A 14,459-nucleotide genomic window follows, 5' to 3' on the forward strand; every position below is an offset into this window, starting at 1 on the left:
TAATAAAAAAAAAGAGGGAGGGTCAGTGAAGGTAAGGAGCCCTCAACATGATGGTTTGACAGACACATTGTCTCCAGCACTGAGTTTAAGTGCAGCAGAGGGTGTGGGAACAGACAGGGTTGTGCATGGGACTGGGGTCACCCAGCTGCCCCTAAGGACCACAGGCTTCCCTTGGTGGACGCTGCATCGTTCTCCTGAGGACTGCTGAGGGCTGGTGGCTCAAACCTGCCCAGCTTTTGTTAACAGCCTAATGCTTAATCACTGAGCCACCGGGGCTCCATATAGGAAGCATGTTGTTGTTAGGTGTCATCGAGTTGAGTATGACTCACAGCGACCCTACGAACAACCAATCTGAATGCTGTTCTGTCAGGTGCCATCCTCACATGTGACCTCTGACACCCTCAAGCCCTTTGTTACGGCCACTGTGCCAATCCATTGCGTTGAGGGTCTTCCTCTCTTTAGCCCACCCTCCGCCTTCCCAAGCATGATGTCCCTTCGCAAAAAACCGCCTTTCCTAGCAACATGTCTGAAGTAAGCAGAAGGAAGCTTCGCCGTCCTTGCCTCCAAGGAGGATCTGGCTGCACCTTCAGAAGACGTGTTGTTGACAGTATAGTCATGTGTGAAGGGACATGAGGATTTCAGAATACTTTTAATTAAAAAAATATTGTTGTCGTTGTTAAGTGCCGTTGAGTTGCAGGCGACTCAGAGCGACCCTATGAAGGAGAGTCCTCCATGCTTGGGTGTTGTTTATCCTCTCTCCAGGTTCATAGGGTTTCTGGAGGCAAGCTATTATGGAAGTGGATGCCACTCCTCCTTCCAAAAAAATATTAAAAAATTAACAATTAAAAAAATGATAGGAAGCAGGAAGGATTTAGTTATGCCGCATATTTTACTCCCTCTGCTCATGTCATATCCACAGGATGGTTAACCAATGCCTTCTAGAAAGAATTTCTTTTTTAAAAATGTTTTTATTAATTAATTTTAATGAAAGTTTACAGAGGCTTTGGATTTCCATTTAGTCATTGTTGCATTTTCCCCCCTGCCCAACCTCCCCCACCCAGTTCTCTCTTCTCTTTGAAAAGTAAAAGAAAAATTCTTTCATTGTTACACAATTCCTCCTCCCAAGTCCCCTCCGCTACAGGTGGAGTGTAATGACCCTCTGCTGGGCTGATCAGACAAGGTGATGCTTGCAGGATGTCTCTCCTCATCCCTCACCTGGACCTGCAGCAGCTCCTAACAAGTCATCTGGCTTTGACTTTGATCTGATGTGAGCCTGCTCTCATCACTCCTCTGCATTCTCCCATGGCTCCCCACTTCCCTTTGCATCAAAGTCTGTAATGTCCTGCAGGTTGCATCCCCTCCCCCTCCACCCACCCTGCACCTCTGCCTCCCTGTTGCTCGGCATAGACCCTCCTTTACTCAGCCCTGTTCAACTCAAGCTTTTTCTGAAACAAACCAGGTCCTCCTGCCTCAGGTTCGTTGCTCTTGCTCTCCCTTTGTCTGGAATGCTCTTCTCCAGATTCTCCAGCCGACTCCCTCCTTCTACTCCATTAAACCTTTATTTAAATATCTCTCTTAAGTGAGGACCTGCTTGACCACTCTCTTTAAAATCACAGCCCACCCTGTTTTTATCTCTTCCAGCTTTTTACTTCAAAGCATTTATCATCATCTAACCTGGGTAGTTCAAATCCACCTGCTCTGATGAAAGAAGATGGACAGTCTCCTCCTGTGTGATTTTTACAGCCTCTGGAAACTTGCTGGAGGGCCAGCTATGAGTTTGTTCCACCCTGACAGCTTATAACAACAGCAATAACAATTCTGAGTGGGTGGGTCTGTGGTGGCATAGCCTGTAAGGGGTTGCACTGTTGATAAACGTCTCTCTCCCAGTTCAAATCCACCAGCAGCTCCTCATGAGAAAGATGGGCAGTCTCCTCCTTTGTGATTTACAACTTTAGAAATCCCATGGAGACCCAGCTATGAGTCAGTTCTGACTTGAAGGTGATGAGTTTGAGGTCTCCTGGGCGGGGAGCCCAGACGGTGTTGTCCGTAGCGAGTCATGCTGTTAACTCAAGAGCTCAGGGAATCTGTAGCCTCAGAATGGATTGTACAGCAGTGACTTTGACTTGGTTTGTTTTAAATTTTAGATGGGTGGCGCTCTGGTGGCACAATGGTTAAGCACTAACCAAGAGGTGGCTTGAATACACCACTGGTGGGGACCCAGGACAAAAATCTAGCAGTCTGCTCCCACAAAGGGAGTTCTTGTCTGTCACATACCAGTGCTCTGAGTGAGACCAAAAAATGACATACCACATCGGGCAGCACATTTGGTTCAGGATCAGCTGATGGCAGTCTGAAGCTCCTGAGTGGCTTGGCAGACGGAAGGCTTCCACATAGTCACAGCCCAAGAGAGCTTATGGAGCAGAGAGATCCTGTAACACAGGGGTCACCATAAGCTGAGGGGGGAGGTGAGTTGACAACAATAAACCACAGCCTCATGTGATATTTTCCCCAACACTTTTATTTTTAAAATGCCCAACAGAAGGACCAGTACAAAGGTATGCCTACGTACAACCCCCGTTTCAAGACTTGTTGGTGTTTTTCCAAGTGAGATGCTACAATAACACATCATCCAGAGACCCTTGGGGGTCATTTCGCCTCTGAGAAGCTCAATTTTATCATCTACAAAGTGGGGCTGAGAGTAGCGCTTCTCAGAATGGTTGCACCGTTCTCAGGATGAATGAACATGTGTAACACTGCACTGTGAGCGTGCCAGTGAGCAGATTTCCATGCAGCTCCTTGATGGAGGCTTGATCTAGTGTGTTCTTCTGGCCTCTGGGCTCCTTGAGGATGGATTCCTTGCTCTGTGATGTTTGTAGCTGCAGGGTATAACACAGCCCCCTCTACACAAGCTCTTTGACTTCACCTGCCAGCTTGAATTGTCCCTCCAGTAACCACTACCACCAAGTTGGTTCCAACGCACCACGACCCTCCATTGGGATTCCAAAGCCATTGGTCTTTACGAGAAGAGATTCCCCATCTTTCTGTTATGGAGCAGGTGATGGATTAGAACTTTTTGGTTAACAGCTTGATGCATTATGGCTCCAGGGCTCTTTGAATGCAATCCAGCAGGAATCTAGCACAGCCTACTTCTGTGCACTTTCTTCTCCCACTCCTTACATTGCTTGTTCTTTCAAAGCTACCCAGTAACCACCTCCACAAAGTCATCTCTTGCTTTACCCATTCAGTCAACAGCTTCCTTCAGACATACTAGTACAGGAGTACTCAGCTTCATCAAGGACTGAGAGGCTATTTGATGAATTTCTTTTGTGGATCTTTGAGTGTCTCCAATGATTGACCTAGATTTCTAGAACTTCATCTTTTAATTTTATTACGTGTGTGTGTGTGTGTATACCATCAAATCAGATCTGGTTGGTACAGGAGGAGATTGTCCCTCCTTCTCCAGCAGATCATCTGGTGGATTTGAACTGCGCACCTCTGGGATTGCAGTGCAGCTTCTTTGACCCAGATATCTGTGATTCTTTTTGCATTTCAGATTTGGTTGGTTGCCTTTGTTATAAAGCTGCTTCATGGACTCACCTTGAATACAAGGTAGTTGATGAAGAACGGGACTCATCCTGTCAAACCTACATTTTCTTTCATCAGGTTATTCCATAGTGAGTGGAATGCCTAGATTTAGCAAGTTCGCAAAGTCACTGATAAGCATCGCTTTACATTTTCTTGTTTGGAGTGTGAAGGACAAGATCTTTTCTTCAATCTTTCCTTTAATAACAAGTAGAAACCTTGGATCAAATATCCAATCTTAGTATGTAAAATATCTATCATTTTTAGACCCAGGTTTCCACTTGTTGCTAAGAGAAAGAATTGAAGGCCTAAATTCTCAATGAAAGTATCTTGCCCTCCACACTCCAAACAAGAGAAGTTAGAGTGATGATTATCGGTGAGCTTGCAAGCTTGCTAAAGGTCAGACATTCCACTCACTGTGGAATAATCTGATCAGAGAAAATGTAGGTTCAACAGGATGAGTTCCATTCTTCATTAACCACCTTGTGTTCAAGGTGAGTCTGTGAAATCATTCAAGAGGCTAGACTCTATGAAAAAGGATGTGGCATCAGGATTGGATCAACAACCTGCTTTCTGCAGATGACACAACCTTGCTTGCTGAAGTTGAGGAGGACTAGGAGCATTTGCTGTAGAGAGTCAAGGTCTGTAGTCTGCAATATGAATTGAAGCTCAACATAAAAAAAATGAAGATTCTCACTTGACCAACTGATAGCATTATGATAGATGGAGAAGAGATTGAGATTGTTAACAATTTCAGCTTGCTCAATTCCACAATCAACACTTTTTTTTAAAAAAAATTAAATTTTATTATTTGTGTGTGTGTGTACTGTCAAATCAGATCTGACAGGTACAGGAGGGGAGGTTGCCCTTTCTTCTCCAGCAGAGCATCTGGTGGATTTGAACCACATACCTCTGGGATTGCAGTGCAGCTTTTTGCCACTAGGCTACCAGAGCTCCCCCACAATCAACAGTCTTGGCACCAGCAGTCAGGAAATCAAAAGATGAATTGCATTAGAAAAATCCGCTGTCTGGAACCTCTCTTAAGTGCTGAAGATTAAGTCTAGAGATTAAGGTGCGCCTGATTCAGGCCATGGTCTTCACAGTTATTTGCTATGCATCAGAGAGCTGGACAATGACAAAGGATGACAGAAGAAGAATTGAAGCCTTTGAGTTGTGGTGCTGGAGAAGAGCATTGCACACACCATGGACTGCCAAGAGAATTAACAAGTCTGTCCTGATGAGGGTGAAACCAAGTTGCTCCTTCAAGGCAAGGCTTTTGAGACTCCATCTCATAGACTTTGGGCATGTAGCAAGGAGGGACTTTGGAGAAGGACATCATGTTTGAAAGGGTGGAGGGACAGTGCAAGAGAGGAAGACCCTGGATGAGATGGATTGACACAGTAGCTGGAGTAATGAGGGTGGGTGTGTCCTAGACAGAGAGATTAACTCAGCATAGAGTAGGGTTCAGAGCTACTGTGCATAGGGCCGCTAAGAGTCATAGTCAACTTGGCGGCACAAAACAACAACAACAACAGTATATAAGAATAGTTTCCTCATTTGTAAAACTACAGCTGTTGTTATTAGGTGCCATCAAATGCGATTTACAGCAACCGTGAACCCCATCCTGCCCTGTGCCACACTCAGTCTCTGAGATACTCAAGTCCATTGCTACAGTCACTGTGTCAATCCATGTGTTCCAGGATCTTCCTCTCTTTTGCTGGCCCTCTATCTTTCCAAGTATGATGTCCCTCTCCACAGAACATACATGCCCAAAGCATATGCAACAAAGCTTTGTAATTCTAGCCTTCAAGGAGCGTTCTGACTTGGATAATTTGAGAAAACACTTCGTAACTGGGAATACTCTGTGAAAATATTAATTACGATGATCAGTTTTATGAACCTGTCTAGAAAGCAGGTTTCCAAGGCTATAATTCTCAAAGGAGGAAACTGCTCGTCTTTCTTCTACAGAGAAGCTGGTGTCTTTGAACTATCAAGAGTGAGATTTTGGATTAGCAGCACCAACTCTCTATCAACTACACTAGAGCCCTGTTTCTTAACTAGATGCTGTTTACAGTGCCTCTGCATCTAGTCACTAAAATAATCTGAGTTCCTGAGGAGGTTAACACACTTGTAGTCACAGCAACAGTATCAGCAAGCTCACATCTCACGTGGTCAGACACAGGCAAGTTAGACCTAGAGTTGAAGAGGGGAGGAAGGTCATTAAAGAAAGGCTGTCCTGGTTCAATAATGTATACTGCGTTGAAACAGATGAGAGAGAAAACTGTTTAAAAGGGTTATGTGATTCGGTATTTTTGTCATGACAGGAGTCTAGAGCAAAGGCTAACAAGGTGGAGTGGGCCTGGGGGAGGGTTTGTAAAACAATGAAAGAATTTTTCTTTTACTTTTCCAAGAGGGGAGTATACTAGGGGGAGGGTTGGGAAGGGGGAAAAGTGCAACAACGAATGAATGGAAATCCAAAGTCTCTGTAAATTTTTACTGAAATTAGTAATAAATTTAAATTAAAAAGAAAAAGGCTGTCCTCCAAGCTCACTGGAGAATTGGTGGGTGACTAAGACCCACACGCTTGTATTTTATTATCCACATTATTGTTTTTTTAAAATTTTTTTTTTATCCACATTATTGTAAACAACTGGCATTTATGGAAATCCCACTATGTGGAAGCGTGGGGGCCAATTTTCCTCTAGTGGTCAGAACAAGTCTGTGAGGCAATGCTGTGTCTCTCCGAGACTGAAGTTCACAGAGTGGAAATCAATTGTCCAAGTTTCCAGAAACAGAGTTAAGACATTCCCTGAGATAGGTTTGGCATAGGACTGCCTGCTACGTTTCAAATAAACAACGAATCATTTATTTTAGCCTAAGTACAGTTAATAGTTTTCCTCCGACTAAAACATAATTTGCCCGTTTTATTAAGTCTGACAACCCTAGATTGAGGGTAAACCCGATGAAACCATTAGCAGGCTCCTCCCTGCTCCTCCTTTGTCTTCGTTGGTTTTATTTTTATCTTTCTGAGCGGTCATTAACCCGAGAGTTCAGACTTCAGGTCGCTCACCGTTTTAGAAACGCAAGCCTGAGAAGGGTCCAAAGCGCTTGCCCTTCACCAACATGTCTGCCAAAGGGCTGCCACGTGACGTTGCCTCACACAGACATGGCCGCGTCTCGCCGCCGACTATTGGCTTTATGCGGAAGCCCCGCCTTCCTCAGCGCCGAGAGCCCCTTCGATTGGGCAGTTGTCGGCGCTGCGGACCCCGCCCCTCTCCCGCCCTCTGCGTGCGGCGCGTGCGGCGGGGGCGTGGCCTCGGCGGCGGGAGGCCCCACGCGTGGCCTGGCCGTCACGTGGTCCGGGGCGTGTTTGTTTGCGGAAGTAGAAGGTGCTGAGTGAGCGGAGGTGAGTGGCGCACTGGGGACGCCGGGGTCCGGGGGGACCCCTTCCCAAGCCTCCCGGGCGCTGTAGACTCCGTCGTCTCCGTCGATACCATCGGTGGGGGCTTCCTCACGTCCCCCATGTTCCAAGCATGCCCCCCATTGACTCGGGTGCGATCCCCGGAGTGACCCCCAGCTTCCCCCCCTTTGATCTCCGGTCTTCTCCAACTCCCATCCTGCGAGTGCTCCAGTGTCACGTCGAGCCTGCGTGCGCCCCAGCTGCGGCCGTCACACTGTCCCCAGTGCCCCGTGCACCTAACGGGTGTCCCTTAGTGTCCCCGAGTCCGACCCTCTGCCCTTCATCCTCCTGGACCCCCGATCCTCCTCAGTTCCCTTCGATTGCTCACGCCCCCCTCCAGTGTATTTTCACCGGAGTCCCCACTTGCCTCTCTCTGATCCCCATTTCTGACTCCTCTTGTTGTAAGTGTCCCCACATTAAAGTTGGCTGCCTCCCACCGTGCCCCCACGTTCCCCACTGCCTTAGTCACCCCGAAGACTCCCAGCCGTGTGACCTGGGTGACCATGCGACTGGGAGGGACAAGCCTGTGGGTGTGGGAGCCGGGCTGAAGAATCCTTGCCCAGTGTTTTTTAATGAGCTACCCACATGACCCCAAACAAGGACCTTCCCTGAGCTTGCGGGTTTTTCTCTCACCTACCCTCTTACCCACCCAACAGGATGTTAGGCAGGTTTGGTTTGGCAACACTGGGGCTCCACCCTTGGGCTGAAAGCTTTGTTTTGTTATTGTCCCTGTTTTCAATGTTCCTGGAGTTTGGGGGTAATCCTTTTGAGTCTCAGTTTTTTTACTCATCTGTGACACGTGTGTGTGTGTGTGTGTGTGTGTGTGTGTGTGTGTGTGTGTGCGCGCGCGCGTGTACGTGAGTCAGTCACTGGAGGATGACTGGGACGTTCAGAATTTGAATGCGACAATGTAGAAGGCAAGGCTTGGACACCAGGTACAAATCCATGCTTTTAGTATTGTGTTACAGGCCAGGTGAGGGGAAGTAATGGGAAGGGAAGGAGAGAGTGTCAGAACAGAACGGAAAACGAGCGGCTATGCCATGAAAGTGTTGATCACCCTTTTGATTCAGGCTTCTTTATATCTGTGATCCTTACCATTTATTTACTCATTTAACCAACAATAATAATTATTGTCTCTGGTGGCCTAGTGGATCAAGTTGGCACTTCCAACTTTCAAGTTCATCATCTACTTCTGGGTAGAAAGGTGGACAATCTCCCGTGTGATTTACATCCTCTGATTGGAGAATCAACTATGAAGTGGTTCTAACTCAGTAGCAAAGAGAGACAGACGGGAGAGACAGACAGCGAGCGAGAAGCTTTAAATGACACAGTCTCCCCCCAGGAGCAGTTGGTAAATCCAAACCACCTCCCTTTGGGTTGGCAGAGCACCTCCCTACCCCTCGGCCACCAGACCTTCCAGACCTTGAGGTTGCCAATGTTACTTCCACATAATAGGGCAAATGATTTGCCCAAGGTCACACCAAGGATGAGGGCAGAGGTCGATTCTTTAGCCAGGTGATCCCAGAGCCTGTGTGCTGTGCCAGACCACCCACGTCTGGGTTGCCCTTGTACTCAGATAATTTTCTCCTCCCATGGCTGGCTGGCTTCTTGGAAATGATTTCCTTTGAAGGGAATTTCCTCCTCACTCAGCAGAAGAAGTGGCACCAGGAGATAGAGGAAGGAGACATTGAAGTGTGTGTGTGTGTGTGTGTGTGTTTAGGAGGGAGGGAGGAGGTGGCTGATGAAGGTCTGTAGTGAGGGGGAGGGCCTTTGCTTTGAACAGGGTGGATCCCTGGGAAAAGCGCTCAGCATCGTTCACAGTGGACTTTAATAGGTCATGTCTTCAATGCCTCTTCTGTCCTGCCCCGTTTCCTCATGATCTCATCCAGTCTCACCACATTAAGTACCGTCTCTCCCCTGACAACTCCCAAATTTATATCTCCAGCCCAGTCCAGACCTTTTCTTCAAATGAGAGACTCACCCAGCACCTCATCTGGAAGCATTTCCAGCTGGAAAAGTATTTAGAATTGAGCATCCGATGGCCATCCTCTGCACTGCCCGCCCAGACCTGCCCCTCCCACTCTCTAGCCCATCTCCGGAAATAGCAGTTTTAGTTTTTTTTGGTTCATCAGGCCAAGGCTGATCCCTGATACCTCCCTCTCACCCCGAGTTCAGCCTGCCCGTAAATCCCATAGATCTTTCAAAACCAAGCTGTTGCCCAGGTTTTCGATCAGGCTTGGATTCTTGTGGTCACCTCCTTCCTGGGCTTTGCTCCAGCCCTTGCTCCCTACCCCCCCACCCCCCAGGCTTTTCTCAACACAACAGTCTGTTTTGTTTGTTGGGTGCCATCAAGTCAAGTTCAGTTCCAACTCATTGTGACTGTAAACAATAAAACATTGCCCAGTCCTGTGTCCCTCTCACTCACAATCTGTAAAATGTCTGGGCCCATTGTTGGAACCACATCAGTTCATGTCAATGAGAGGCTTCCTTTTTTTCCACTTTACCAGCCAAGCTTGGTGTCCTACCCTGGGGGCCGGTCCCTCCTGATAAAATGTCCAAAGTGCATGCACTGAATGAAGTCTCATCATCTTCACAATTCATAACAGTCCTATGAACAAGAGTTGAACCCTGTCCTGCCCTGTGCCGTCCTCATCATTTCTGACATACTTGAGCCCAGCTGCAGTCACTGTGTCAGTCCCTCTCAACAAGGATCTTCCTCTCTTCTGCCAGCCCTCCACCTTTCAAAGCTTGCTGTTCCTTTCCAAGGAATAGTTTTTTCTAGCAACATGTCCAGAGTATAGGGGAGCTCTGGTGACCTAGTGGCAAGAAGCTGCACTGCAATCCCAGAGGAACACGGTTCAAATCCACCAGATGCTCTGCCGGAGAAGGAGGCGCAATATCCTCCTGTACCAGTCAGATCTGACTTGACGGTACACGCACACAAAATAATAATAAAAAAAAAAACAAAAAAAACCAAACATGTCCAGAGTATGTGTGATGACGTTTCACCATCTTTGCCTTCGAAGAGTATTCTGCTTACATTTTCTCCAAGACATATCTGTTTGTTCTCTTGACAGTCCATGGGATGATCAGTGCTCATCTTCAACACTACAACTCAAAGGTGTCACTTCTGTCATCTTTATTCACTGTCCAGCTCTTAGATATATAGCAAGTGATTGAAAAGACCATGGCCTGAATCAGGCGCACCTTAGTCTTCAAATGGACATCATTGCCCCTCAGTAATTTGGAGTGTTTGCTCCAATCCCTGAAGTAGCTTCTCCTCTCAGTTCTGTGCTCTGGTCCTGTGTTACCTCACTGATCTCACTGGCTACCTAATCTTCTTGGAACTTACAAGGCAGGATTCTGCCCCAGGGCTTTTGCACTTGCATTTCTCATTGTTTGAGAACTCTTCACCTGTTGACCCATTTGAGTTTCGCTCTCACTTTCTTATTCAAGATGAAGTGGTTGGTGAAGACTTCCCTGGCTTTTCTGTCATCAGCCACCCACATACCTCCTATCCCATCTCTGCTTTCTTAATCTCTTTTGCACTTAATCAACAAGTAAAGTTTACATAATATAAATTTTCCTTTTTGTCTTGCTAATTACTTGTGGTGGTGATGTTATGTGCCTTCGAGTTGCCTGTGACTCACTAACTCTAAACCCTGTGCTATCCTGAGCCAGACTCACTGTCTTCAATACGCCTGCCCCCATTACCTCAGTTACTGTGTCAATCTGTCTCATCCAGGGTCTTCCTCTCTTTTTTTTAAAATTTTTTATTGTATTACTTTTACGTATACTATCAAATCAGATCTGACTGGTACAGGAGGAGATTGCCCCCTCCTTCTCCAGCAGAGCATCTGGTGGATTTGAACCGCGTACCTCTGGGATGGCAGTGCAGTGTCTTGCCACTAGGACACAGGGTCTTCCTCTCTTACGCTGTCCTTCTATCCTTCCAAGCAAGATGTCCTTCTCCAAAGACTGGTCCTTCCTGGCAACATGCCCAGTGTCAGATGGAACTTCAAAATCCTTGCCTCCAACAAGCAACTTGGTTTCACCCTCTCCAGGACAGACCTGTTTCTGTTTGTACTCTTGGCAGTCCGTTCACATGTTCAGTACGCTTCTTCAGCATCACAACTCAAAAAGCATCGATTCTTCTTCTGTCATCCTTAGTCGTTGTCCAGCTCTTTGATGCATAGTAAGTAATTGTGAAGACCGTGGCCTGTATCAGGCTCACCTTAGTCTCTAGACTGACATTGTTGCTCTTTAACACTGGAAAGGTCCCTGATTTTTCCCCAGGAAATTCCTCTTTTGATTTCCTGACTGCTTTGTAGCCCTCTCTAAAAATATGAGTCCTAGGAGAGAAAAGGGTTTCTCTCTTGTTCTCTTTGCTAGTAAACCTTCAATTCTTAGAATAATACCACTGAATAGATAATAAATACTTGTGGCATGAATACGGAGGGCTGCTTTGTACCCTGCCACCAAGCCACAGATTTGTTGGTGTCCACTTTTCATGCCCTTGGAAGTCCCAGCTAAAACTCTGGGAAGTTGCATGACCCTATTGCCCACAGCCTGTTGCCATTATGCCAGTCCCAACCTGTGGTGACCCTGTAAACTGTTAAGGAAGCAGATTCGTTCATCTTTTTTGCCAAGGAGAAACAGCTGACTTCTTGTTTAGCCAGTGAGTGTTTTAAACACTGTGTCACCAGAGTTCGCCTCATCTGTGGTCCAGAAAGAGTAAATGGAAAAGACAGACATTTCTTTTTCTTTCTCTTTTCTGTCGAAAGGGCATTTTGCTCGTTTATGGGAATGACAGTGCGTTTTTGAAGATGAGCCGTGTCTGTAGAGTATGCTTGAGGACAGGGGGCCTGGTCATTTGAGGGCCTCACCCAGCTGCTTGCTGGACTCGTCTCCTGAGGGTGGTTTGGGGATTATGAGCTGATCTTCCGGGTTGCATTCGTTGGGGTTCTGGAGAATGATGTGGCCTCCCTGTGTCTCGGTTTCCTGGCTGTAATGTGGGGGTGACAGCTGTTCCTTAGGGTTATCCTGAGGGTTTCACGTGGGATAGACATTGGGGGCTCTGGGGCTTTAGTCTCTAGCAAGCTGTGTGTGATTCTGCGAGTTTGAACCCACCAGTTGATCTGAGATGGCCAGTCTCCTCCTGGCTTGGAAACCTCACAGGGTGGGAGGTGGGGGTCACTGTTGGACGGCAGTTATTATTGGCTGTGTGGGACATCTGTTGGGACGTTGGTGCTCAGGGGGCGTGGAAAAGGGACCTGTGGTTGTGAATGGAAAGGCCCTGAGGTGACCCTCTCTGCCTCTCACTCAGGAGAGAGCTTGGGAGGTGCTGGGGTCACAGTGACATCAGGAGGGACATTTTTGGAAGGCAGGCAGAGAGGGAAGTGGAAATGACCTTTAAGTTGACCCTTTCTTGCCTTCAGCCTTTATTCACACGCTCACTGATTGATTATCTTGGTGGCCTCTGAGACACCCTCGGCGTACAGGAGATGGATGGGCACAGAGACTGTAACAGTGGGCTCAAGGTATGTCACAGATGGCCAGGATGCACAGGACAGGGCAGGATTCAGAGCCAGTGCTCATAGGGTCGCTGTGGTCACAGTTGACTTAACAAAACAACAGCTGTCTCAGGTTTGGGAATCAGAGGAGGGCTGGATTCAGCCCCCAGGTAAGATTTCCCAATTCCATGTACCAGATGGATTAGTGGGGACTGTCTCTGCTTCCCGGAACGTCATGATGTTGAGGGCAGTTGATGGTGTGAACTGTGACCTCTAAGGATGGGGTTGTGTGATGCCGTGTGTGTGGCTGGGCAGTGCACGTGCTAAGAGCCACAGGAAGGAAGTCTGGGGCAACAAAGACCACTGTTGCCTTTACTGTAGCCTTGGGGCTGGGAGCAGACCCCTATGGGTGTGAGGAGGTGTGGCCACCCACTAGTGTCACTGTCCCACCATCAGGCCAGCCCACCACTTGTTCCAGTCATGCGACATCCTGTCATAAGCAGTGGCCTAGCTTCTGAGCCCTGATTTCCGTGCTTCCAGAACCCCCCACGTGGCCAGCACTGTGGCCTGGCTGCCCTGGGATCCTGTCATGTGCCCCAGGCAGCTGTCCTGCTCCCCAGCGTCTCAGGGCTGCCAGGAAGCGCAGGGGGTGTGTGTGTGAACGTCTTCCTGGTTGGAACACGCATGAGTTTGGCTGTGAATGCAGAAAGTGGAGCTGGCAGAGCTGGTCTCAGGGAAGGATTAGTCCTGGCACCTGACCTAGCAGGTGCTTGAGGAAGTGGCCCTTCTGCCTTGACCCTCTGAGGTGCTGAGGCTCATAGCAATCCAGTGGGGATGGGAGATGGGCTGTGTGTTCTCCGCAGGAGAGTGGAGGGGCGTGCCTCCACAGACTCATTCATTTGTTTTCCTTCATTCACTCCCCAGACATGAAGGTTGTGAGGTGCTTGGGTCAGCAAGAAAGGGGACACGGGTAAGCCCAACCAACAGACTGTCACGGGATAAATTGTCACAGGGCTAGTGTCCCAGTGCAGTCCGGGGCACCCCTGGCCGAGAGGAGGGGTGGGTGCTGTATGATGCTTGGAGGAGGTGGCACCTGCACTGAGTCCGGAAGGACAAGAAGGAGCTTGAGCTCCTCCTTTGAGACAGGATAGGGAGGCAGGAGGGCACCTGGGCAGAGGGAGTGGTCCACACAGGTAGACTGAGGCACGGTGTGATGCATCACAGGAGAGGCCAGGGTGCAGCAGGGTGGGCGGAGAGGGGGAGATGTTACTGCCCTGGAAGATGGTGGGGAGCCCTTCACCGTGTCCCATGATATGCCCGAGGGGCAGATGGTCCAGGCGTGGCCCTGCCCTGTGTACATATGTACACAGTGATTGCAATGCCAGCTGGAAGGGGCACTGAGGGGACAGCAGTGATGCACAGAGAACTGGGGGGGCATTCCAGGGGGGCAGCCAGGCAGCACACAGCCAGGCCCCTCCACAGTCCTCACCCGAGGGGGAGGGCACCCTAGGGGGGCAGCCAGGGAGCACACAGTCCTCACCCAAGGGGGAGGGCACTCCAGGGGGGCAGCCAGGCAGGACAAAGCCAGGCCCCTCCACAAGTCCTCACCCAAGGGGGAGGGCAGAGGCTGATGCCCAGGGCTTCCTGGGCTTTGCAGCTGTACACCCCCTGGAGGAAAGGGACATCTCCTTTCTTGGGCATTCAGGGACTCCACCCCAAAGAGGAGCCGTGCATCAGGGATCCTCACTCAGCACTCCAAACCGACCCCCATCTGCCCCTCCTCTTCTGTTTGGCTGCCTTCTGTGAACCAGAAGAGGAGGGAGGGAGGACCCTCCAGGGTGGCTGACCTCGAGGCCCTGCCAGGATCACCACCCAGCTGCCGTGGTCCCCTGGACACCACCCTC

The sequence above is a fragment of the Elephantulus edwardii genome, unplaced genomic scaffold, assembly GCF_000299155.1.
Source record: "Elephantulus edwardii isolate Elephantulus edwardi_28Jun2011 unplaced genomic scaffold, EleEdw1.0 scaffold00086, whole genome shotgun sequence".
Classification (NCBI taxonomy): Eukaryota; Metazoa; Chordata; class Mammalia; order Macroscelidea; family Macroscelididae; genus Elephantulus; species Elephantulus edwardii.